Source organism: Pomacea canaliculata, linkage group LG11 (genome assembly GCF_003073045.1).
Source record: "Pomacea canaliculata isolate SZHN2017 linkage group LG11, ASM307304v1, whole genome shotgun sequence".
Lineage (NCBI taxonomy): Eukaryota > Metazoa > Mollusca > Gastropoda > Architaenioglossa > Ampullariidae > Pomacea > Pomacea canaliculata.
Window position 1 is genome coordinate 2,860,082 of NC_037600.1, and position 25,573 is coordinate 2,885,654.

At 41.2% G+C, this 25,573-nt stretch overlaps 1 long non-coding RNA gene across 5 annotated transcripts; it reads left to right on the forward strand.

Moving 5' to 3' along the window:
* Positions 1-2,418: 2,418 nt before the first annotated feature.
* On the forward strand, positions 2,419-22,872 carry LOC112575317. 5 transcript variants are annotated; one of them, XR_003101603.1, is made up of 4 exons: positions 2,419-2,873; positions 18,673-18,877; positions 19,462-20,892; positions 22,650-22,872. It is a non-coding gene; the product is annotated as an uncharacterized LOC112575317 (long non-coding RNA). The 5 variants fall into 5 exon arrangements; XR_003101604.1 differs by having other exon boundaries at positions 18,677-18,877; XR_003101605.1 differs by lacking the exon at positions 2,419-2,873 and adding an exon at positions 16,599-18,520.
* Positions 22,873-25,573: the final 2,701 nt, after the last annotated feature.

The window sequence follows — 25,573 nt, forward strand, 5'->3', positions numbered from 1 at the left end:
TTTCTCGTAAATATTTCTTTACAATGTATATACACATTCTTTTGTAGCGTTTGTGCGATAAAAACAACAACATACATTAAAACAACATATTTAAAGACTTATAATTTCTTGGCATAATTGATGATTTCACATGTTTCAATTTACAGTAGTTTTGGTGTTACAGTTAGCGGTGCTTTACACTTACTGTCTTACATCCTTCAGCTTACGAAACGATTCATAGCATGCTAACCAATATACGTACATTACATACATCAGCAACAATAAGTGAAGGAACAACAACAACAACAACAACAACAACAACAACAACAACAAAGAAACTGAAATGCGAGAGTTCGCTGCCCGCAGTGTGTTGTGTTCACATTGTGATGACTTTGTTCATTACTTATTGTGCGGCTTACAAGAAATGTTGAAAGTATCAGCATCGGAGTTCACTTCCGCCGACCTGACAAAATGTTTTAAAATGACAAACAGTGACTTCAGCCGTGGTTATCCGGGAAACACAGATATATATGATAATAAAATATAGTTAGTATATATAATTATCATATGCATCGATCATTATCATCAATCATCATCATTTATATATACATCCAATCAATTATCCATCATCATCATCATCATCATCATCATCATCATCATCATCAATCATCAGTCATCATCATCATAAATCATCATCATTTATATATCCATCCAATCAATTATCCATCATCATCGCAAGTTTTTTGCCACTAGGTGGACTGCTGTCTGTTTGTCGAGACCAACGTTTATAGTTTTGCTAAGTTTTCCTCTTTTAGTGTCGTCAGGCCTGAACAGTGAATGCGACTAAATCGGAAGCTGTGTAGTCTCCTGCCGCGTTTTTGTACTTCATTGGAATAAAATCCTGTTCACGTAACCCAGTAACACAAGTTGCTGTTTGTACAGCTCATCCTCCCACTCGTAAGCAGCTCTCAGCGGCTACAGACCAACGCCAGTGATGTGTCGCTACATACAGACGATGTACACCTCACCTGTACATTCTAGATCACACACACATCCGTTAATTATCGGCTAAACGGAGTTCGCAACTCGCAGCTGGGATCAAAGAAAGCCGCTTATAGTGAACTACGTCAATCTAACAGTGTACTACGTCACGCTAACAGTGCACTACGTCACGCGAGTACACCAACCACAACAACAGTGACAGGTGTGACTATTCACACGCGGACAGTGTACAGGTAGCTGCGGTAGTCACACTCTGTCACAACAAATCAAACTTAATGGCGGTGAGCGATGGTCACACCGGAGGAAGGACGTGTTCGTGACTTCGAGAAAAAATGTGTTTTTTTTTGATCCACAATGAACGTGCAGCCTAGAAATGACAGAGGAGAGTATACTGATGGATATATACACATGTATATGTTACAGCCTTGCTTCAGACTAGTTTAAAACAAAAGCGAGATATCTGCGGTGGTAAAGTGCGGACATCCGTACTAAAGTGCGAGGACACAACCTCTGACCTGAGGTCAACTAAGAAGCTGGTGTTAGACGATCACGTGGCCTGTGTTTGTAGAAGTCATTCTTGGTGCTGTTTGTTCTTCCTTTCTGCCTCTTTAGAACGTTAAGCAATGGCTTAGAAAAAAGACAAGAAAAGGAAACAAGAATCAAGCGCTGAAGAAAGTTCATTAGCACGCCTCAGACGATGGAAGAGATAGAAAAAACAAGGGACAGTCGTCAGAAGGAGAGAGCGGGAAGCGTGACCAAAAAAAGAAGACCATCACAGTCACGCGACAGACTCTCCTAACTCAAACCTTCTCCTCTATAGTCCCGGAAACATCCAATAACCAAATATTTAAAAAACTGGAAAACCTACAACAAACCACGGAAACGATGAGACGACAGTTAGAGGAGTGCCATCGGGCACTGGCTAAACAGACTGACCACAAAGTACAGCTGCTAACAAGCGAACTTGTTGATGTCAAAAACGAAATGTTAAAAGCTACAGTTGCAGCTCTACAAAAACAAACAGAGGAGTTAAAAGAAGAAATTTGCAAACTAACAGTTCACTTGGATCAGCGTAAGGAAGAGTTAAATCTTCTAGAACATTACTCTCGGAGCGAGTCAGTAAGGATTTACGGAATTCAGGACGACAATAGAAATGAAACAGCGGAGGAGTGCGAAAAGAAAGTGCTTCAGGTTGTTCAGTCAGGACTTGGTCTGTCGGACATCGACACTCACAAAATCTCAGTGTTACACAGAGTAGGACAAATAAACAAAGACAGACCGAGACCAAGACCAGTGATTGTGAGGTTCACCTCCCGTAAAGACAGAGACCGAGTGCTGAAAGCAAGAAGTCGACTCAAGGGGTCAGGTATGTCTGTCACAGAAGACCTTACACATTTAAATGTCCAAAGACTGTGCGGGAGGTAACAGGTGGTGATGTCAGTTATGTCGACAAAATGCTGATAGGAATGAGCCACGAGAAATAGTTCCACAACAACGGGAAGGGAGCGAAAGGACATTCCAACACAGTCGGGAAGGGACGACAAGACAGCAACAACAACAGAGTGAGAGAAAACCTCATCATCAACAACATACACACGGAAGAGAGGACATCGTGGGATTTCTTTCTCCACCTTTGACCCCACTACTCATTCCACGCCTTCAGTAACTAAGGCGCCATCACCGGGAGCATGGTCGTTAGCCCAGCACAAGAGCAGGACACCACACAGCCAAATACAACAGAGGACCTGCTACAGGAACTGAACCAAGACGCTCAACAGTTGACGAAAGATGGCAGCAAGCATGGAATGAACATCACACAAGAGATTTCTTATCAGTGACTTCCCTTATGTCGCCTCGTAGTCTGGATACCCTATAGCTACTGGAAAATGTGTGTGAGTAGATGTGTTTCTCCTCCTCCTATTTAATTAACATTTATATCCGTCAAGATACTATGTAGGTGAGCTATACCTCAAATATAACAAATGTCATATGTTTCTAAGTAAGTATCAGCTCAGTGTACGGTTGAAATGTGCGAAGAGCCTGAAATATGTGTTAGTTATTGAAGTGCTGTCTGTCTGTGTGTAGCTACAACTACAAGTTCAACACAAACCACTACAACCTGTGCTGTTTCTAGTGTTTCCAGTGTAAGCTGGTCCTTTCATAGGGTAGGGTGTGTTAAGGTGGAAGAAAATGTGTGTAGATTGTCAGGATATGTTTGTTATCTATTTATGTAAACTGATGTGTGCGGTAGGTTTTTTCTGTTTTGTTTATGTCCTGTTTAATATTGTTTAAACAGCTACTACTAGCGGGTGAGTGGTTTTTTTTCTCTGGATGGGGAGGGGTCTGGATAAGGGGCCAAAAACATTAGATCATCACTCAGGGCGAAAATAAGCATAATAACATATACAAGAGGGCAAAAGTAAATTGATGAGATGATTACAAATTTGAACCTGGTAGATATATGGCGTGAATTAAATCCAGAAGTACTCAGATACACTTGGCATAGAAAAAGGCCCTCCAGCAAAGCAGGTTAGATGACTTTCTTATGTCGGATTCACTTTCAGGAGAAACGCAGAGATATATGATAACAAAATATAGTTAGTATATATAATTATGGTATGCATCCCTCATTATCATCCATCATCATCATCATCATCATCATCAATCAATGAAGAACTACTTTACACGACCAGTTCGCACTTCCGATCTTATTTCTTCAGTTTTTCTTATACTTTCTTCACTTTGCTTCTGTTTTTCGAATTTGTTTACTTACATAAAACCGTTTTTCCAGTGAGCAGAAATATTTAGTTACTTTCTCTCCTTCTGCTGTCTGCTGCCCTGGAGTGAATCAGTACACCGTCCATTCTTTTTTCTCTTAAACTAATGAGTTCTCTCTTATTCTGTCAAGGTCCAGAATTTTTTTTAACCCATTTTTACTTTCTAACTGTATTAGTGTTAGCTCCAATATTTTTCTTTATCTTTCTCTCTTTTCTTTTTCTTGCTAAAGCAGGTCATTGTAACTGTCATTAACATTGTCTCTAGAAATCTCTGATCAGATACTTAAAGGTGTATTGCCAGTGGGAAAATATTCACTAAATTATCTGTCATATGGTAAGGCTGAGTACTCTTCTGTCACTCCTTTAATGTCAGTATTTATTGGAGTTAGTCTTTGTCCTTCTAATGGGAGGAGCTTAGCCTCCATCTCCTGTCCTCTCGTTCTGTAGCTAATGACAAAGCAATCAACAAAGGGTCCATACGGTAGCCGGCAGTAATGTTTGCATCCATCACCAGCTTTGAGAGTAAATGTGACATCAGGAACAAGTCTCATCTACTTTGTTGGAATGGTCTTTACCTACACCAAGTGTATTTCAGTGCTTCTGTGTTGAGCTCATGCCATATATCTACTAGATAAATGTTTGTCATCATCTGATCAACTTCTTCTTGCCCTTTAGTATTGTTGTTATGTTTGTAATTATTACAGTCAAGTTGAAAGTTCAAAACAATATTCCAATCTCCTCCAATAACAATATTTCTACTCCATCTGTCAACACATTCTACTATATTTTAGTTGAGAATTCAAAGCTATCGTTCAATGGCATTGCTACCCACTGGAGGAATAAGTATTTTATGGACAAAGGCAGGAGTGACTCCATTCTGTGGAACTCATTTCTTCCTGTTTATGTTGGAAATGTGTGTCGTGTAGCAGGTAGATACAATAAGACATATCATGTAAATAATGAAACACATTTCTCCTTTCTCGCATGTGTCCTAACAGTTCACTGATACAAAAGTAAGTTGTCAGTCTGTACTCATATCAGGATGAACAGAAAGGTACAGGTAGCAGAAGCTACAACTAATAAGTGTCTACAACAATGTAGGATCCCTGTTTGTGCTCTCTGTTCTCCTCTAGCAACTGTTTCTGCACACCTGGCCTCGAGTATTTATTGTGGTGAGAAGGTGTAAAACAACAAACTGGGAAAGGTTAATGTTACACGTATCTATCTCTCGGGTATAAGGCCCTTGTCTCTAGGTTATACTTATGTATGTCTCTGAAGAACCCTTATGTCCAGAGAAGAAGTACCTGAGTCTTGTCCTGGAAACCGTTTATCAGAAGCAGGTGAGCAAACACCTGGTAAAGCAGATTTTCTATAACTTGTTTGTCAACAAACTTTTTCTTCTCGATGATTTCACGGAGACTGAATGTGAAAGGGTTTCCTGAATAGCTGTCTACAAGTAGATGACCTCTGCCCCTGTACCCAGGGTGTCTGTCACTCAACCAACCAGCGGCGAGGCTGCGACGACCACCAACCGAGGGAGGAGTGGTTAACAGTTGACAAGGTGGTGTTGGTTTTCTTACCTGACTTTACACTTACAATTCATGACTGCTGCACATATAACAAATAATGCAGTTTATTTATTTTTTTCGTGTCCGGGGAGAGTGTAGACGCGCCACATGTCACGTGACTTGACCTGTAAAAATACATACAGATAGAAGTGTTGACAACATCAAACACAAATATCAATGTCGAGTGAGTCATCAGACTAGAGGCAGAGACCTTGATGTCTTGCAGACACTCGCGCACCACACAGCCAGACGTGAGTCACGTGATTGAACCATGAACCCTTTCCAAACGATTCGTAGAGTGAGCTACAGTTAAAAACTTAAAATAAAAAATGCTAGCAATTAATCACACTGGAATGGTTTTCATGTCAGCGTATGACAGGTTAGGAACAGAGTAATTCCAAAAAAGGTCTGACATCTATCTAGGACTCCTCACCCTGTATGTTGAGGCAGATGTGCCAATGGAGAACAGGTTTTCTGTGGCTTACATGGGACAAAACTTTTGGTTCTTCTGGATTTAATTTTCTAAAGGCTATGAAAGACAAAATCAACGGAAGTTTGTTTCCTGTCACCTGTCAGCGTGCGGCAAACATGAGAAGGGGGAAGGACGGGGAGAAGGGGAACCTTGCCTTCTTGAAACATCTGAAGCGTGCACTGATTTTGCGAGCAGGACCGGCCATCTAAAGTGCAGAGAAGGAGGGAAGGAAGCAAAGGGGAATCCACCGACCTTGCGGCCTCCCCGCATTATGAATTATTCCTAGTAATATGATTTAAAAATTAAAGATAGCTTCATTGTTATGATCGAGGGAGGTGTTGCTGCTAGTGCGCTGTTTAGTAGTCATAATATAAGTTTACAAGTTGCTAAACTGTCCTGAGCTTCTTGCCTCGAGATTCCTCTTCACTTAACATGTTGATGGTGACTTTTGTGAATTAACCTGACTCCTACTTGAACTGCTGGTTACTTAGAACAGATGAGGTGACTGACTTGAGTGTCGTTGTGTGAATACCTGTGAGCGAGGGATTAAAGAACAGGTTTGACGGAGCAAACAAAAATCGTGAGAGAATAGAAGGGAGAATTAGGTGAGAGGAAAACAATAATGAAAAACAACTCAGTGGAGCGTAGCACTTGCACTTCTGTCCCTTTAGCAGGAGCTCTCCTGTGGAGTCTTTCAAGTGTTCTATGTTGCACCTGCTGAGAGGGTGAGTGGGTGGCTGTGATGTGTGTTGCAACAAGAGGATTATTTACCTGGATGAGACTTTATTGCAGTAGAGCGAAAGCGAGTCAAAACACTCGGGGAGGTCCTTTGGTGCTCGTCCATGGAGCCTGTGAAGTGTAAAGTTTTGTATCCACTTTGTAGTGGGGAGGGTTGTATTGCTTATAACATGAATGTTGTCCCCTGGGGCTGTAGTAATGAAGCGAGAGTAAGCTATTTCCCACAACTCGACGAAAAGCATCTTGTTCTCAAAGCTATGAAGTTACAAATATAGTTACAAAGTCACTATTTTTATGTTTCTGGACCCCAGGACACCTTGCCTCCTGTTTATTGCTACTGCTCAGGGGTAAAAAGACATCCGCTTGTCTGTATAACTCTTGTCTCTTAGCCCCAATATTACCCAGGGCAACAACTTATCCTGACTTCATAAGTACGGCCCCTGGATGTTCCCTTTAAGTCTCATCATGGTCCTGTTTGTGAGCGTGTACGCTTGCCTCTCAAAGCCACACCTCACCCGATGGATTGCACTGGTTGCAAGCACATGGACACTAGTCCTCGGCCTGTACTTTCATCATTTACCCTGGTGACGTGTTAACATTCCGATTTTCTAAAACTTGTATTTTCTATTAGTTTTATCGTTTCCTAAATTGCCCACATGGCAGTGGGACCATCGGTCAGGGTAGTGTACACAGGGAGAAAGCCTTTGAGCTGCTACACATTTCATGTTTCCACTGGAGTTGGCAGTGTCTGTCTTTCTCTTGTCTCGTGTTTCTAGGGGTCAGAAGTTTATAGCAGCAGGGTCCTACATTCTAACACTAGACGTAGTTTTTACCAAATTGCAAGTTGATATGGTAGCCTTATATCATTGACTTTTTAACCCGCAAAATTCAAACTGGGATGGTAGTATCAGCTACGAAATTTGTAAACAGACCGGGAAAATGAGAGCTTGCACGTGACTTGCCGTGAAGTTACAGGTCCTAGGAATAGCAGAAAAAGTTGTTACGGAGAAGGGATATGACTTTTTATATTTTCTTTTCACTATCCACCCCCCTCCTCCAAAGACCTAGGTCTCCGTCAGGTGTCAGGACCAGTACAAAGAGGGGAGGCTGCAATGCCCCTTCTTCCTCTCCCAACCATTCTCTGCACTTTAGATGGCCGGTCCTGATCATTGCACGCTTCAGATGTTTCAAGGTGACAAGGTTTCTCTTTCTCCCCGTCCTTCCCCCTCTCCTGGCTTCATGTTTGCCGCACTCTGACAGGTGACAGGTACTCTTCCCAATGGCATGCTTGCCCGGAGATGACTAGTTCTTACCTCCCCGAGAATAGAAGAAGCGCCACTTTATCGCAATTATGCAAACAAATGATTTGAGATTGCCTATAATATTCTAACAAAAATTTGGAAGAACCAATAGTCTTTTCCCTTATAAGCCACAGAAAACCTGTTCTCCATCGGCCCATCATCCTGAACACACAGGGAGAACTTTTTTGAAGATAGTTATGTTCCTAACCTGTCATACCATAAAAAGGAAAGACATTCCAATGTCATTAAATTCTAAAATGTTTTTTTTAGTTTGTGGCTGTACCTCACACTACAAATCGTTTAGAAAGGGTTAATTAATGCTCAAATCACGTGACGACGTCTGGCTGTGTGGTTGGTGCCTTGGGCGAGAGTCAGACCACCCTGACATAGGAAGAGGTGCGCGAGTGCCTGCGAGACTTCAAGCACGACTGCCTCTAGTGTGGTGACTCCCTGGAACATAATATTTATGTTTTGAAATTCTCAACATTCTGTCTGTATCTATTACTACAGGTCAAGCCATGTGATATGCCGCACGTTTCTTCTCTCCTCGTACATGTGCAAGCGATCACACACACACACACACATCTTCTTTGCCAGGTGCACATCTGCAGGTACTTGAGTTGTCAGTCACAGAAACACCACACCTGTACTTGAGCTGTCATTATCAGATGTCTAGTAGAGACACAGCCAGGGAGAAAGAGAGAGAATGGAAAAAAATGAAGAAAGAGGAAAGTAGATATGTTATATATTATTGCAAAATATTATAGCATAAACCAAATGCTGTTGCTACGTCAACAAAACACATTCTTCAGCATCTCCTAGTCGGCTTTGCTTCTGTAGCATATCGTTAACACAGACGATGACAATCAGTGGCGACAACAGACATCCCTGTCTCATTCTTGATGTGACTTCAAACCATTCTGCCATCCAGTGAGGTTCTCAACATTAGTTTCTACATGGCTGTGATGTTGTCCTGTCACATCTTGCTGAATGTCCCAGATGCTGACTCGGTCAACTACCTTTTCTGGCCTACAACAGAAAATGTCCAGTTATTTTTGTCTATTATATGGTCAATTTACTCAGCTGACTAAGGACAACGATTGCGAGAGTAAAGTCTCATCCCTTCCTGAACCCAACTGTGTGTTGCTGATGTGTGATTCCTCTTTGCAACGACTACACTGCTCCAACATCTTGAGATACATTTTCTCTCATGACTAAGGAGCAATATTCCTCCAATCGTTTCTTCTGCACTTCTTTAAGTTAGACATCAGTTTTGAAGGTTTTTGTCTCAGGGTTATTTTATTTTTTTTTTGTGACACGTGCTGCTATTTACCTCAAGGAGTAGGATCCTGTCCACAGTCATTTTGTCAGACACCAGACAGGCGGCAGGATCCAGCACAAGTCATGGTTCGCACCCCCTGTCTCATCTCTGGTCCACCAACAGTAGCTTATACCTGTTCAGGGTACTTTGGGATAAAGTCCTGTGTTGGTCAGTCTGTGACTGGGCTCAAAGCTACTTGCAATAGTTTTTCCACCTCCATAAGTCCATGACTTGTCATGTTGTACATGAATAGCTTTAAATATTCTCAAGCACTCGTTTTGTCACACAAAACTTCCATTTGCTGTGTGTTGAATGTCTGTGTGTGTGTGTTGAATGTCTGTGTGTGTGTGTGTGTGTGTGTGTGTGTGTGTGTGAATGCGCTGTGCGCACATATACACGTGAAGACGTATGTATGGTAGATGAGTAGGTAGACCCGTCAGTAGGTTTGAGTGCAATGTATCCATGATGGACGGGTAGACAGACACGTAGACAGCATCGAATACTTTGCACTCTCCGTTGCCGTAAAGCGCCCTCTGTCAACACACACCGTTGGCACCTCCTTGTTCCCCCGTCTCCATGCTCTACACCCCACCCTCCCTTGGGTGCGGACAGGGTAGCCTTGTCACATCTACCTTTAGGTTTTGCTTGCAAAAGTTAGCCTGGCCTTGACCACCACGTGCTCTGCAAGTTAATGACGTCAGGCGATCTGCTGTCGCCCGGATGTTATCTCACACGTCCACGGGGAGGGGGGTGTTACCGAGATAAAAAGTTTGAACCGTGGCGATGAGGGGGAAGGATCATGTTCGGCTGTCGCAATAACTAGACAGCTTATATTAAGCTTTTAATGGGTGGTTTTCACGTGACGTCATCAGTTTTTGCGAGCTGCTTCAGCGGCCAATTTTCCTCCCCTCTTAAAGCAGTGGTTACGGAAGCTTGCTGGCAAACTGATCGGTTATCATGGTCGTCTGCGGCACAAAGGATGCGGAAACAAGCCCTGCAGTAAACGAAAATGTTCCTCTAGATGTATCTTTTCATAAGATACCCAAAATTATTTTGAACCAAGGCGACGAAACAAGAAAACTTACAGAAGAACGACGTCGTCTGCTTTACCGAGAGGATATTACAACAGAAGAGAAGTGGAACAAAATATTATCTGTTCGAAACACTTTGTTGGCGGTCAAGAAACCAGACGCTTTCCAAATTGCTAAAGTATATTTAACATTGTTCTGCATGTTGTACACATTGTGATAAATATTTTCTTCATTGTAGGTTGGTGACAGTTCACGTGATTTTGAGTGAACATCAAAACAAGACTTTCATTATGCATGACCACGACTAATAAACTATAGCTATAGAGAGAGAGGCTCTAAAAAATGTTATTTCTACTCCATTATTTTTCTTTTTAGACGTGTACTTGGTTTATTTTGTTTCAGTGCTGATTATTATTATTTTTTGGTAGTTAATATCACAAAAGATGTAATTCATGGGTTGTTTTATTCTTGTGTCTAGGAAAGCCAGCATATGTGAATTTCCGGAATAGCCCTTCGTGGCTTCCACTCTACACTTGGGACATGAGCGATCAAAGTACTGCTCAGAAGCTGAGACTTCGAAAAAACAGGTATTTGAGGCTTGTGTCTCGCAAAAGAAGTAATGCATCCGTCCCTACTCTAAATACTGCAAGCAAGAAGCGAAAATCAATCAGCAGTGAGGCAAGCCAGGAAGAAAAATTATGTGAAAGTGATTTTGGTTGCTCAAGTGCTTGCGAAGAAAGTTTACATGGTGACATAGAAGATTCATGTTCAAATGATCAGAACACTCAACAGATTTTGGTTGCTCAATGCTTGCGAAGAAAGTTTACATGGTGGCATAGAAGATTCATGTTCAAATGATCAGAACACTCAAACAGATTTGACTGGACTAAATATAGATGCAATCATGCAGGACTCTGAGACCAGACTTCTTGATTCAGTTAAAAACAGACAACATTGTTCTATTTATGAAAGACAGGTGTATGTTGAAGATGAAGCTAAAGTTCCATTCTAACACGGGACTTCCTTCATTGGCAGTAATGGACCTTATTTCAGAACGGTAGAGCCATACATGTCTAATCAAACACAGTCACTGTCCAAAGAGCAAGAGTTTTTGCTGTGTTTTAATTAAGATCAGACTGAACTACCAATTCCAGGATATAGGGTATCAGCTGAAAGTATCCGTGTCAACTGCGCAAAGGAGTTTTCATAAGAACTCTTGATGTACTTGTAGCACGGTTGTCTTTTTTTGTTGCACTGGCCTTCAAGAGAACCTCTGAAACTGTCTATGCCTATGTGCTTTAGAGAAAACTTTAAAAGATAAAGTTGCTGTTATTGTTGACTGTTTTGAACTTGAAGCACAGAAACCCTCGGGCCAACCAATCAGATCCAAGTTTATTCCAACTATAAAAAATATCATTCTGCCAAATATCTGATTGGGATTGCACCACAAGTTCAATCAGCTACATTTCAGATGCATTTGGTGCAGGGCTTCAGACAAACACATCATTGAAGAATACTTCTTTGTTTGTCCAACTTGTATACCAGGAGGGATGTAATTATGGCCGACAGAGGTTTCAACATTGAAGATGAAGTTCTTTTTTATCAAGCTAAATTAATAATTCCAGATTTACCCATGGGAAAAAGCAACTTCACCCACTACAAGTTGAAAATTCGAGAAAAATAGCCTCTGTACGAATCATGATGAGAGAGTTATAGGCTTTGTTCGCAGAAAGTTTGGAATTTTGCAGTCTAAAGTGCCTATTGACCTGATGGCAACAAAGCCTGGTGATGATAATCCAGTCATAGACAAAATAGTTCGGCTTTGTTGCTGCATTGTAAATTTACATAAATCCATAGTGCCTATGAGTAGCTATAGTGCAATTTTTTAGTTTGAAATCAGCATTTATTTTCAGAATGCATGCTTGCAATCTGTATATGTTTACTTACCATAGAAGTTATTCTCAGATATAAAATGCACAATTACCTTACTGTAGTTCTTTTTCTTTCGGGCACTTTAATTTATAATAGCAGACGATATCCAACTGATCAGATAAGTTACTTGGTAAATTGATGTGAAAACTGTGAAACAATATAGAATTTGTTTCTTTGCTGGAGATGTCATGCTTTGTGATGATGTTGATCAAAAATATTTGCTGTTGACAGAATATTGTTAATAATTTTTGCTTATTTAACAGGATACTCAAACATGTATAATTGAATCAAATGTATTGTCATTTGAATGCAAATGCCGTTTGCTTCCTCAGAAGCTAATTCAGAGCAATATTGATGCCAGAGCTTCTTTGTGATTTTAGATTACCTAACCAATAGTTCTTCTTAGTAATCCATATCAGTGATGTTATTATAGATTGGATTTTGAATATGTCCTTCTTACCCTGTAATGATTTTTTTTAAGTTATGTTCCGTCAGCAGACACAAAATTTTCTGAAAAGAATTAATAATATGCATTTGAATGTGCAAAAGTTCTTGTTTGATGTTAAAGAGAAAGAAAGAAAAGGTGTGACTGGAGATTGGGTAGCAAGCAATGAGTGAGAGGAGGTGAAAGCTGGACACTTAATGAAGGGGAGGAGGATTGTGTTTCTTAGTTGAAGGGAGAAGCCACTGCCGGGACAGTGTGTTTTAATAGGGAGAAAGAAAAGGATTCGGAGAGAAGGTGGACGCTTGTTTAAGAGTAGAGAGCCATTTGCTAGACATGTGTCTCACTAGTACATTTTAGTTTTGGAGGTTGATCGAGTACATTTTAGTTTGGAGGTTGTGTTAGTCGAAGTGTGATTGCCAATGACAGTTGAGTTTTAATAGTAGATTCCGTGGATTTTGTGATTGTGCTAGAGAGCCATTGCCAAGACAGTGTGCTTCATAATGTGTAGAAGATTCAGTGGAGATATGTGATTTGTTTAGAAGAACCATTGCCTAAGAGAGTGAGTTTGAATAGTAATAGATACAGATTTTGTGTGATTGTGTTAGAGGAGACATGCCAAGACAGTGAGTTTTAATAGTGTGCAAGGAGTTTGGTGGCTTGGTAAATGTGTTTGACGAAAGGAAGAGCCATTGTTATATGTGACTGTGTTTTCATAGGGTTTTATTTATTTATTTATTTTATTTAATAATCATAGGCAGACTCGTATAGGCAAAATCGTTTTGTTTATTTGAGTGAAAGAGCACGCAATTGTCCGACTCCGCTGGTGTGCTCGAGAGACGCTAGCGGTGTCGTGACACAAGCCGATATAGAGCCGCTGAAGAAACGCGAAGCGTTAGGGAAGGAAGATGGCGGACAGCGCCTCGTTGCTAACGTGTGTATCACGTGAGTGAAAACGACCCATTGTGTGACACTGAGGTGACAGCCAGCACCCGGATGTCCGCGGGTTTGTGTGTGGACGCGTGTGAAAGTGACTTTATGAGTAGCCTCTACATGACAGATGTAAACACCAATAAATGTTTACTCACGGCGACAGACAATATTGATGTGAGTGGCAAGTCGTCACATGGCTGGCCGGCGGGTAAACGGACAATCATACAGACTGGCTATCAGTCGTTAGCACATTTTTCTAACCAACAAAATAAACACAGGCCGCAGTTATAATGTCTTATTTAATGATTTAAATCCCTGATGCACAACTGTAAACAAAAGCTAATTACAATGCTCATTTGTTGAGAACCTTAACTTGTTTCACGAGTGTTTTACTAGTCCAGGTCCACTGGTCCATTTAGCAGGGTCTGACCAAGTAGTGTCCTTGTTGATTTCAATTATTCTTCAAATCATTATGCATACACAATCGTGCTTTTACATAGAACTAGTTCCAAGATATTTTATTTAGTAATACCAATACAACAATACTTACTAATTATTTTAGTCATAGTTCTAACAGCCGAGCGACTGTGTTTATAGTTGTGAGCCTGGCTGTCGAAAAATAAGTTCAGAAAGTCTGGTGCCTACGATGTCCAGCAACTCAAAGATGCAAGTATTAAGATGTCGACTGTTCAACAGCAGAGGTTCATTTTTTTATTTTAAAACTGCAGAATGCCAGACAAGGGAAAATATAAACAAAACTGTATATATTGTCATTGCTGTAAGCTCTCTCACACTCAAAGTATATACATATACAGCTGACATACAGCTGGGCAGCTGTAAATGAAAGCTTTTTATTTCACACATTGTTTAATATTTTTAAAATCTGTCCAAACTCTTGCTTGTGTTTCATTCTGTGAGACTGTGTTATAGACTGTCATCCATGCTCATCACAATGATAAAAGTGTGTAGCCTTGTGTTTTTAGTCTTGCCTAGTTTGTAAGCAGATTGTAAACACAGTTTTTATAGCACAACATGGCACAGTTTTATGTCACAGTTTATGTCACAGTTTATAACACAGTGTATTACACAGTTTACCGCATAGTCTATGGATCACAGTATTCAGCTCCCTTCTCATCTTCATCCATTTGGGAATCATTATCTGTTGACTGTGTGTGGGTCTGCTTTCATTATTATAACACTGGAAGTATGATCCTAGATGTCTGCCCTCCTACAAACTGGAATCAAAACATAAAGAAACTAACATAATGTTTCACGACACACGTGTCACTGAAATACTTGCCTATAGACGAGCGCTCACACCACAGTCACACGTACACACCCACAACCACAGTCACATGTAGGCACCCACACAATGTACACCACCACATACACTACATGTACACACCACACTCACACCCACAATGACATATAGACACCCACAGATATGTACACACCCACACACACATGTTCACACTCACTCTCACACGAACACACACACACATTGAGGTACATTCTCAAAGTGACCTACCAACCGGACAACCGCTGTATCTCCAGGTGTCACGTGACATGTGAACTATGTGTCTACACTCTACAGGACTGAAGTCTCTTTAAGCACAGCAGCGCACGTGACGACGCAGTGTGGCGGTTGTTCACGGCTGAATGATTCTGTACTTTGCACTATGTATTCTGATCAGTGGAGTGGAACACCGCATAACAACTTTAATATCGTGTGGTAGTGAGGACAGATGTGACAAATGTAAACCTTGACCTCCTGGCCGCTTGTTTGCTGGCTGAGTGACAGACACCCCGGGTACAGGGGTAGAGGTCATCTACTTCATAGATCGCTATTCACCAAGTCTTGTCCCTTCCAGTCTCTGGGTCAGCGCCTGTCACCAAACTGTGAAGGTTGGCTGTATTCGGTTCAGCTCTCGCTTCTGGCACGCTTTTCTGTCTGTGTATCAGGTATTTGTTTACAGGGCTGCCTGCCTTCGGGATGTACCTTAGTTGATGGCTCTCCCCCACTTCACTGTGTCCGGTTAGCTTACCACGATGCTCTGTGTAAGGTGATCGGTGTAAGGCTCAGATACAACTAAATTTCACACTAAATTGACATTAGTGTTAGTCTTTCAAATCATAACTATTTCTCTCTCTCTCTCTGTCACACACACACTAGCAAGTCTTCACAGGAGAGAAGTTAAAGGAGTTTTACTAAGACCCAACTAAGACCCAAAATACAACCAAATCACTTTTCATCTTTAAGTTTCCTTCCTCTGAAAAAAACTCACTTTAACAAATAAATCTTCGTTTATAAATGACTGACTGATAACCCGTCCGTTAGACACACTTTGCTACTTTCCTCCCAAAACACTCGAACTTCTCTAAAACTGAATGCTCTCATTTCTAGAAGTCTGGAATAGTCAGGAAGCATACAGTGGAATAGCCTCCCTCTCCATCCTACATAATTGAACTCTTTGAACTGATTGGAGTTAATAAAACACATATACAACAATGTAAGTAAATGTGATGAGGCTTCCTACAACAAAGATTTATAACTCACAAAACATTAGAGATACTGCCCAATTCCAGGACCCTTGTAAATATAGGTTTTACTTACCCCTTTGGTGCATATTCACCTACCAGCCTCTTTTGGTATCTTACTTTAAGTTTATTGCTTCTTATTCTCGTAGTACTTACTCACTTATATAGCTTATTCTTCCCCTGTGAAAGGCAAGACATAACGGGAGAAAAGTATGTCTTGCTTTATTTACCTCTCCTGAATAAAAAAAAAAATCATTGTCATACACTCTCCACACACTCACATACACACGTACAAAATGTAGAAAAGAATTAGCACCCTGTAAACATATTTAAAATTGAGAGAAGAGAGAGAGGTATGCGAAGCCAAGATATGAACCATCGACCCCTGATTCTCACTGTTGTAGCGAAAGGCGCTTTAGACCATTCCCTTATTAACGGCTTGATTGCTTCAGTAAGTTTATTGTGTGATCCACAGCAGCAATATAATATAGTAACACACAGCAGTAATGCACAGTAGTAACGGACAACAGCAATATAATGTAGTAATACACAGCAGTAATACCAGATAGTAATACACAGTAGTAGCACAGAGAGGTAGCGAGGGTCTAATGCGGGCAAAACCCTGCAGACTTGTATTTACTACATAAATACATGATACATACAGAACCTTACACCAATGACCAGGTGGCTACACGAGAAGAATGTGAGTGTGACCGCGGGCTTAATAAATAAAAACAACAACACAACTGATCTATAGAGCACCTTACTCGACCATCAACGGCAGCTCCACGTGCTTTACAAACAGAAAACACAGAAGGCATTAGAAGCAAAGAGTTGACTAACAGCTGATAGTGTGGCCACTCATTTTGACAAGAGGACGATTGCCGGCAAAATATAAACAGCTTTGCTGAGGCAGGATGTCAGTAAAGGACCCAGAGTGACTGCTAACAGAGCCTACAATGACAGCCGCCATCTTGTCACCGGGAGGTACACCAGTCAGGTCCACACAACAGCCACAGGACGCCATGGGGCAGCTTTGTATTCCTCTATTCCTCGCATCGCAACCCCGTGCAGTGAATGTCACACCCACACACACATTCAGGTGCATTCTCAAAGTAACCTGCCAACCGCTGTGTCTCCAGGTGTCACGTGACATGTGAAGGGCGTGTCTACAGGACTGAAGTCTCTTCAACAACAGCAGCGCTCGTGACGACACAGTGTGGCGGTTGTTCAGGGTGAATGATTATTTACTTTGCACTGTGCATCCTAATCAGTGGAGTGGCACACCGCATGACAACTTAATATCGTGTGACAGTGAGGACAGGTGTGACAAATAAACACACTGTTCACACTGAACACACTATTCATCCTGATATGAGTACAGACTTACAACTTACTTCTGCATCAGCGAACTGTTAGGACGAAGGCGACATGCGAAAAAGTAGAAATGTGTTTCATTATTTACATAATATGTCTTATTCAGTGTACCTGCTACACGACACACATTTCCAACATAAACAGAAGAAATGAGTTCCACACAATGGAGTCACTCCTGCCCTTGTCCATCACATACTTATTCCTCCCGTGGGGTAGCAATGCCATTGAACAATAGCTTTGAATTCTCAACTAAAATATTTTACAGAGATAATGGAGAAATTATGTGATGGCCGTGATACAAACATTAGCGAAAGAGTTTTAATTTCTAGTGTATACGGACCGAATAAGGACAACCCACAGTTTTACTCACAGTCAGTAGAATGTGTTGACAGATAGAGTAGACAATATTGTGATTGGAGGAGATTGGAATATTGTTTTGAACTTTCAACTTGACTGTAATAATTACAAACATAACAACAATACTAAAGGGCAAGAAGAAGTTGATCAGATAATGACAAACGTTTATCTAGTAGATATATGGCATGAGCTCAACACACAAGCACTGAAATACACTTGGTGTAGGTAAAGACCATTCCAACAAAGTAGATGAGACTTGTTCCTGATGTCACATTTACTCTCAAAGCTGGTGATGGATGCAAACATTACTGCCGGCTACCGTATGGACCCTTTGTTGATTGCTTTGTCATTAACTACAGAACGAGAGGACAGGAGATGGAGGCTAAGCTCCTCCCATTGGAAGGACAAAGACTAACTCCACTAAATACTGACATTAAAGGAGTGACAGAAGAGTACTCGGCCTTCCCATATGACAGATAATTTAGGGAAAATTCCCCCCTTGGAAATACAGCTTGTAGTATCTGATCAGACATTTCTAGACACAATGCTAATGAAAATTAGAATAACCTGCTTTAGCAGGAACAAGAAAGAAAGAAAAAGAAAAATATTAGAGCGAGCACTTATACAGTTAGAAAGTAAAAATAGGTTAAACGAAAAAGAAATTCTTCAGCCTGAAAAAAGAATGGAGGGTGCACTGATTCACTCCAGGGCAAAGTGGACAGCAGACGGACAATGACAATTCTTTACAAGAGGTAAAACAAGCAAGAAAATTATTTTTTTTCATATAGCCCTCTCCCTTTACAGGGAAGAAAATTAACTAAAATGAAGTAATTAAAATTTATAGAAAAAAATGAAGTTGTCACAAAAAAGCTACGCTATATTTTTTTCAATGTTTTTTGTTTAGCTAGGAAGGAGACTGCGGTTTTCCTTTAGGGGAGCGGGGAGAAAGGACAGTCCCCTCTGTGTTGTTAGTGCCTCTCGGACAAGAAGGTTTTCTTTTGTTAGAAGTCTTGAACGGACTTGGTGTTGTACTCCTGGGTACACATCCTGAACACACTTGGAAGTTACCAGATTTGTTTGTATCTTTGTGTAACATTGAACCTGTTGAGGTGAGTGTGTATCTTTGTTGATTTTTGATGAGCCTGTGTTTAATGTTTGAAGAATGGGTAAAATTCTGTGTTGAATGAGTGGGATATATTTGTGTCTATTTTATGAATATGATAAGAAATATTTTGTCTAAAGATTGATTTGTTGGGTTTTTTTTTTCTCTCCCTTTTTTTTTTTTTTTTTGTTTGTTTTGTTTTTCTCTTTTGTTTGTTACTCTACTTGTTGGTATCCGCCTGGGGTTCGCCAGTGGAAACTTTGTATCATTTTCGAGTGGAAACTGTGTGCTACTTCAAGTGTAGATTTTGTCTACAGGCCTCATCTTTATATCTTGAAAGTATTTAGAAAGATGGCGTCGACAGCAGTTCAGGGAGTTCAGTTGCTTGAGATGGAGAGGGAGGCTGTTCATAGCGCGCTCCCTGAGTATTTCAGACTTGATTTAAAGGTCTTGTCTAGGGATGGCAATATTCAGTTTAGGAGAGGTTCTAGAGTTACTGGAGGAAAATAGTAGAGAAAGTCTTGGCGATAGTTTACCCGTCAGCATTTTATACATGAAAATCCATTTATTTAATTTAAATCTGTCTTTTAGAGGAAGGACGCCCAGAGAGGAGAAGTCACGTGGGTCTATTGTCGGCTTTGACAGCTCGCCTCTCGACACGTGCTCGAGGTTTGATGGAAGCTTCACTAGTGGAGTCCCAGAGGGTGGATGAGTAGTCAATGACTGACTGCATGTGGGTGGTATAGAAGAGTTTTCTTGTGTGTGGGGGTCCAGGAAATGTTTAATTCTTGACAGCTGGTAGACTTTCTTGGAAATGTTTTTACTTGTGGTTGAGATGTGTGGACCACGATAACTTATTGTCAATGGTAACATCCATGAGTTTGTGGAACTGTACTTCCGTTATTGCTTGAGCGCTGATTTGGATATTAGGAAATGGGGTGGCTAGGTTTTCTTTTTTGTGTCTGGTTGTTAAAAGCATGACTTCAGTTTTCTGGGGGTTGAGGGAAATGAGGTTGGAATCAGTTCAAGCCTGAAGCTCGTCAGCGCTCAGCTGTAGGAGGGAAGCAAGTGGCTCAGTCTGTTGGTGGTGAGCGTGTATTGTGGTGTCGTCTGCAAACATTTCACAAGATTGGGATATGTGGAGAGCAAGATCGTTTATGTAGTTTGTGTAGTTTGTTGTCTTGTGACTTGTCGTTTGAGACTACCCTAGTAGCGATCCCTGCAAAATGTGCGGTCAATGTGTTAGAGGGAATTGTCATTGCAATACCGGTTTTTCTAGACTTGTTGGTTAGATGGCTGATGGCTTTCCACATCAGTTTGGTGTTCTTTGTGCATTCTACGAGGTTGCTAAAGTAGTTTTTCATCTTGCCTCGTTTCATAGCGGTGACAATATTTCTTTGCTTTTTGAATTCAGCTTCTTGATTTGTCTTTTTAAGTGTGTCTCTTTCATGAACCGCGGCCTGGAGCTCTAGGTCGAACCAAGCGGGTTCAATGTTGTGTTTAATGCACTTGGTCCACAGTGGCACATGCTTATTCTATGTTGTTAGAAACCGGTTGTGCCAGTGGGTGATGGCGTCCTGTGGGTCTGTGATATCCTATATTTTATCTAGGGGGTGACGATGGGGAAAGAACTAGAAACTATATTTTACAAATCTGAGAAGTGGGTTCACTTAGATCACGTGACCGCGCGCTCTCTTTCTCTCGGTGTGTGTGCCAGGGACCAGTGGGAGTACACACCTTATCCTTCCTTTTCTGTCTTTTTGACAAAAACAGGTTGTTGTGCGAGCTTTTCCACACAGAAGACATCCCAAGACATGAACTCTGGGAGAGGGAGCTGCCACTATAAATAGGGTGAAGCCCACGAGACATGTTCACACCCAGCAGAGCTTCCCAAGAGATTTTCTGAACGTTCACAGTTGTCCGCCAGACGGTCGAGTTGTCTCATCATGCGCCGCCTGCTGATACTCGTGGCAATGGTGCTCCTCATCTCCGGCACCTGCATCACTGCTCTACAGGCTCGGGGTAGGTACCCTCAGTGCACTAGAATTTTCGGGCTGTTATTTCTCTTACAAGTCGAAATTGCTTTAGTAACTTGGTCTCCAAAACAACAAATATGTTCACAAAGATTCCGTCACTAAAAGATGTTTCTGGTCTTCTTCAGTGAAGGCACACACCATGACGGAGATAAACATCACTCTTCAGTAAAATAAATAACACGTTGAGATAATAATCGTGTCTGGGTTTATGGAATATAAAATAAATTAACACTACTGTGAAAGAGAGAATAAAAGGCGCCGTAGTTTGTTTGTCTAAAAACACATTAAAGTTAATAAAAAGTCCAAACTGAAAACCCTACAAGAATTTTTTAATCAGAAAACAAGTCTCTGATAATAACCACACGGCATCACACAGGAATATTATGTGTGTGTGTGTGTGTGTGCAAGGTTCAGTAATGATGTAGGTGTGTCTGAACTAGATGTGAGAGTGGGTGTTCATCAGTTTTGTGGATACACCACCTCATCTTGTCATCGCCTCAGCTGGCGGGTACCTGACTGTAAGAGGGTTGGGGAAGGTAAGACAGTGAGAGAGAGATGGGCACTGACATCATGTAAAGTTGGCCCCGACACAAGTGAGGTCTGAGGTCTCTAACACTTCACCCCTCAACGACCTGATGAGGTTAGGGGATGACCTTTACCTGTGTAACTATCCACTGAGATGAATAAAGTTGTTTATTGCTATTGTTATGACGAACCACTCAAACAAAACACTCAAAGCTGTGGCAGTCTGCTATTTTCTATTTACTGTTAATAATATCTTGTAGAAATAAATAACATTTTATCTTAGCCATACTATTTGATACTATCACACCAACTAACTACTTTCTTTACCAATAAGCCGCAAATATCTACAACACTACAACAAAGGTGCATAGTAGACACTGGGTCTCGTTGTCGGCATGATGAAGTTGTCTTCAGCAGCTGATGTGAACACTTCATTTGTAAGCTGCTTTGATTTCAACATGTGAACAGCTAGCATTGTAACACAGTGAACAGTTCACACTTTAACTTGAAGTTCGTGGAATAATTAATCCGCAATCGAGTCGCTGTTCAAGTCGCAGGTTGAAAGCCGAGGGAACATTTGCGGCTTGTAGTCCGGTATTTGTTGCCACAGACATCTTCCTCCATAAAGATAAGAAGTGAGCGATGACATGACTGTTACAAACAGCTAGGACAGTGCGGTTTGTAACACTTACCAGCCGAATGCTAGAACTTGTTTGCTTGTTGTCCAGTCGCCACATGGCGGGAGGTCCTGTCATCGGGTAGACATTGGGGCGAGGAGAGGTCAACAGCTCAGGACAGGCAGATGGAGACTTGAGTTTAGACCCTGAGTACGAATAAGAGAGAAGAAGGAAAAATGAAAAATATTTAAAATTCAACATCTTGAGGATAAAGATTTTCATAGTGAGTGTAGCATTTATCTTAAAATACAAAGTCATCAACATACACACAAACACTGATAGACAGATGGTACACACAGAAATACAATATTTAACATCGTACAAAAACTGCAAGAAGCAAAAACAAACAACATGCGCTCACCGCACTCAGTCTCTTCCACTGGCAAAGCTAACCGCAAACCATTCAACACAGTGCATGTGCACACTCCGAAATAAAAGAAAAAAAAGGAAGAAGATGTATTTACTTATTGTAGGATAAGTTACACAGTGCACGTGCTGAGTCTTGTGTTAATAATGTTGGCCTCGTCACACTTTGTTACAGGCGAAATAAAGGACATGGGTAGAGCTCCATCTAAGGCCGTCAGTAAGGCTACTAAGATCCGTACGGTCCCCGGTGCGCCCGACAGGAGTATCGACACTGGGGAAAAAGTGATCGTAAATCCGTAGCTCGGTACCACTCATCACAAAGCCAGTGTGGTCCCTACTACAGGATCAGCAACTACTACAAATCCAGCAACAATGCTTTCAGCAGCCGCTGTCTCCCATCCCATCCTGCTTGTCTTCACTATCCTGCTACACGTGACCCGCTGACGTACCCTGTACTCAGTGTCAGTGAACAGATACAACAAGTGAACCATTCAGTAACCGCTGTGACAGCAAATATTATCACACATGTGGTGACAACACACCTTCACTAACATGTGGGCCAGCAGTAACACGAGCAGTAAGAACGATGGCCAACAAAACAAACATAAACAAGTGAGATGCTGCACTTTACAAACAACAAACATAAACAACTGAGATGCTGCACTTTACAAACAACAAACAAACAAGTTAGATGCTGCACTTTACAAACAACAAACATAAACAAGTGAGATGCTGCCCTTTACAAACAACAAACATAAACAAGTGAGATGCTGCACTTTTCACAAACAACAAACATAAACAAGTGAGATGCTGCACTTTAACAAACAACAAGCATACAACAAGTGAGATGCTGCACTTTACAAACAAACAACATAAACAGTGAGATGCTGCACTTTACAAACAACAAACATAAACAAGTGAGATGCTGCACTTTACAAACAACAAACATAAACAAGTGAGATGCTGCACTTACAAACAACAAACATAAATGCAAGTGAGATGCTGCACTTTACAAACAACAAACATAAACAAGTGAGATGCTGCACTTTACAAACAACAAACATTAAACAAGTGAGATGCTGCACTTTACAAACAAATGTTTCTGCTACTAGACGACATTGTGTTTATCTACAATACAAAATGTTTTTATAATGTTGTCAATGTTAGCTGCTGAGTCTGTATTTACTTACTTCCAATGTCTTGTCACTGTACTGCCACAAGCTTCAGTGTAGATAAATGTGACATCCTGTAGGCTCACTGTCTACTCTGTAGCCCTACTGATGACTCTTGTCATCGTGTCACGTTGCAGCTTGAAACCCCTTGTCCACGATGTCCTTACACACACAAGCTCTCTGGATGTCTGTAAGTGTCCACTTCACTCTTGCTCCATCTTTTAGTCTGCTTCTGCTGCTGGATGAAATAATCTTGAAGTAAACATATCTATCTTCAATCAAATTGTTCTTTCTTTTTTATTTCAGAATTTTTACCTTGCACAAATGTGTACGAGCTAATTCTTGTTGATCATTCTCAATTTGAAGGGCTGAATGAATCTACTATGGCACTAAACTGACCTTATTCACTAAACCAGTTACATTAAAAATAATAATTAATTTTGTTTATAATTTGCTGTATACAGGCTTAAATTGCACAAAAAAACACACACACGCACGCACGCACCCACGCACGCACGCACGCAACGCCGCACACACGCACACACGCACACGCACACCAGCACACACACAGTACCATTATCAAAACAGTAAAACATATTTTACCTAACTTACCAGATCAACAACAGGTTGCTTATAGGTTTCATCTTAAAACATTTGGTAGCAGAATGACTATGGAATGTGAGGTGAAAGATAAATTACAGAGGTGTGTTTCCTAACACACAGTCCATACAAAAGACCTTCTGATACGAGTAGGCAGATGGCAAACATGGACAATCAGAAGTCTGCGTGTCTGACCGCCAGTTTACTCAGTCGACAATATATAAAATACAAATACAAACTGTTCAATATATCGCCTTACCCCAACATTGAAGGCAGGCTCACAGCTCTTACTACACAATAATTACATCACAATACACACAAGTATCAGCACAGAGTTGATTGTTAGCTGTTTAGTGCAGCTGCTCATGTGACAAGAGATGATGGCCGTCAGAATGTAAAGACTTGTGACAGCAACAATCATTTGAACCTTCACGTCAGTTTCCGAGGTTCGGGACCTTTGCGATTTGACAGGCAAGGACAGGTCTGACAGTGAATAGTAACAGGAGCATGGACTGACAGCTGCCATTGGTAGTGGAACTGACTTTCACAGCGATAAATACCAGTAGCTAGACAATAGAATAATGTGGCTGCGGTTTTGCTTCTAGAGGTCAAAGGTGAAACGCTGTGAAGATGCAATAGGCAGGGTCTCAGAGTTTTTCTCCAGAGGCACAGAGTGGCCCGCGAGAGCACAAAGATTAAGAGACCACGTACCCCATGAAAGCCGTCAGCAAGCATGGAGGATGTGCGTTGTGTTCCTGTGGTGTGTCTCGTGTGACACCTATGACGGAGTCTACATTACGTGTGCTGCTGTGTTGTGTGTGTGTGGTTTGTGTGGTGTGTTGTGTGTGTTGTATGTGTGTGTGTGTGTGTGTGTGTGTGTGTTGTTGTGATGTGTCATTGTGTGGTTGTCTTTGTGTGTGTGTGTGTCTTGATTGTAACAGTTTACAATTCGCTATAATGAAATATACGAGGAAGGTTAAACCATTTCGGTTATTGTGCCTACATTTGCCAGATATTCAGCCCGACTTGACCCCATGTCAAGGGTGTACGTCACAACCTGTGATCTGTCATCACGGGACGACAGACGCTAGTCCAACTCCATTCCTAATGTAGCACAACTAACAGACGACCCACGCGGTCTCCTGGTCTGTCGTGTTTGTGTGAGCAGCACCCGAGCGATCCTAGACAAACAATTCCATTTGCTATCCAGTGTTGTGTGGCTTCTTAATTATTGACTGCGCATGCTGATACTACAATGACATGTCAGTGATTACAGCGTGCTACAGTTATTCAGTCTAATGTGTTTATTTTGCGTTTTTCAGTTTGC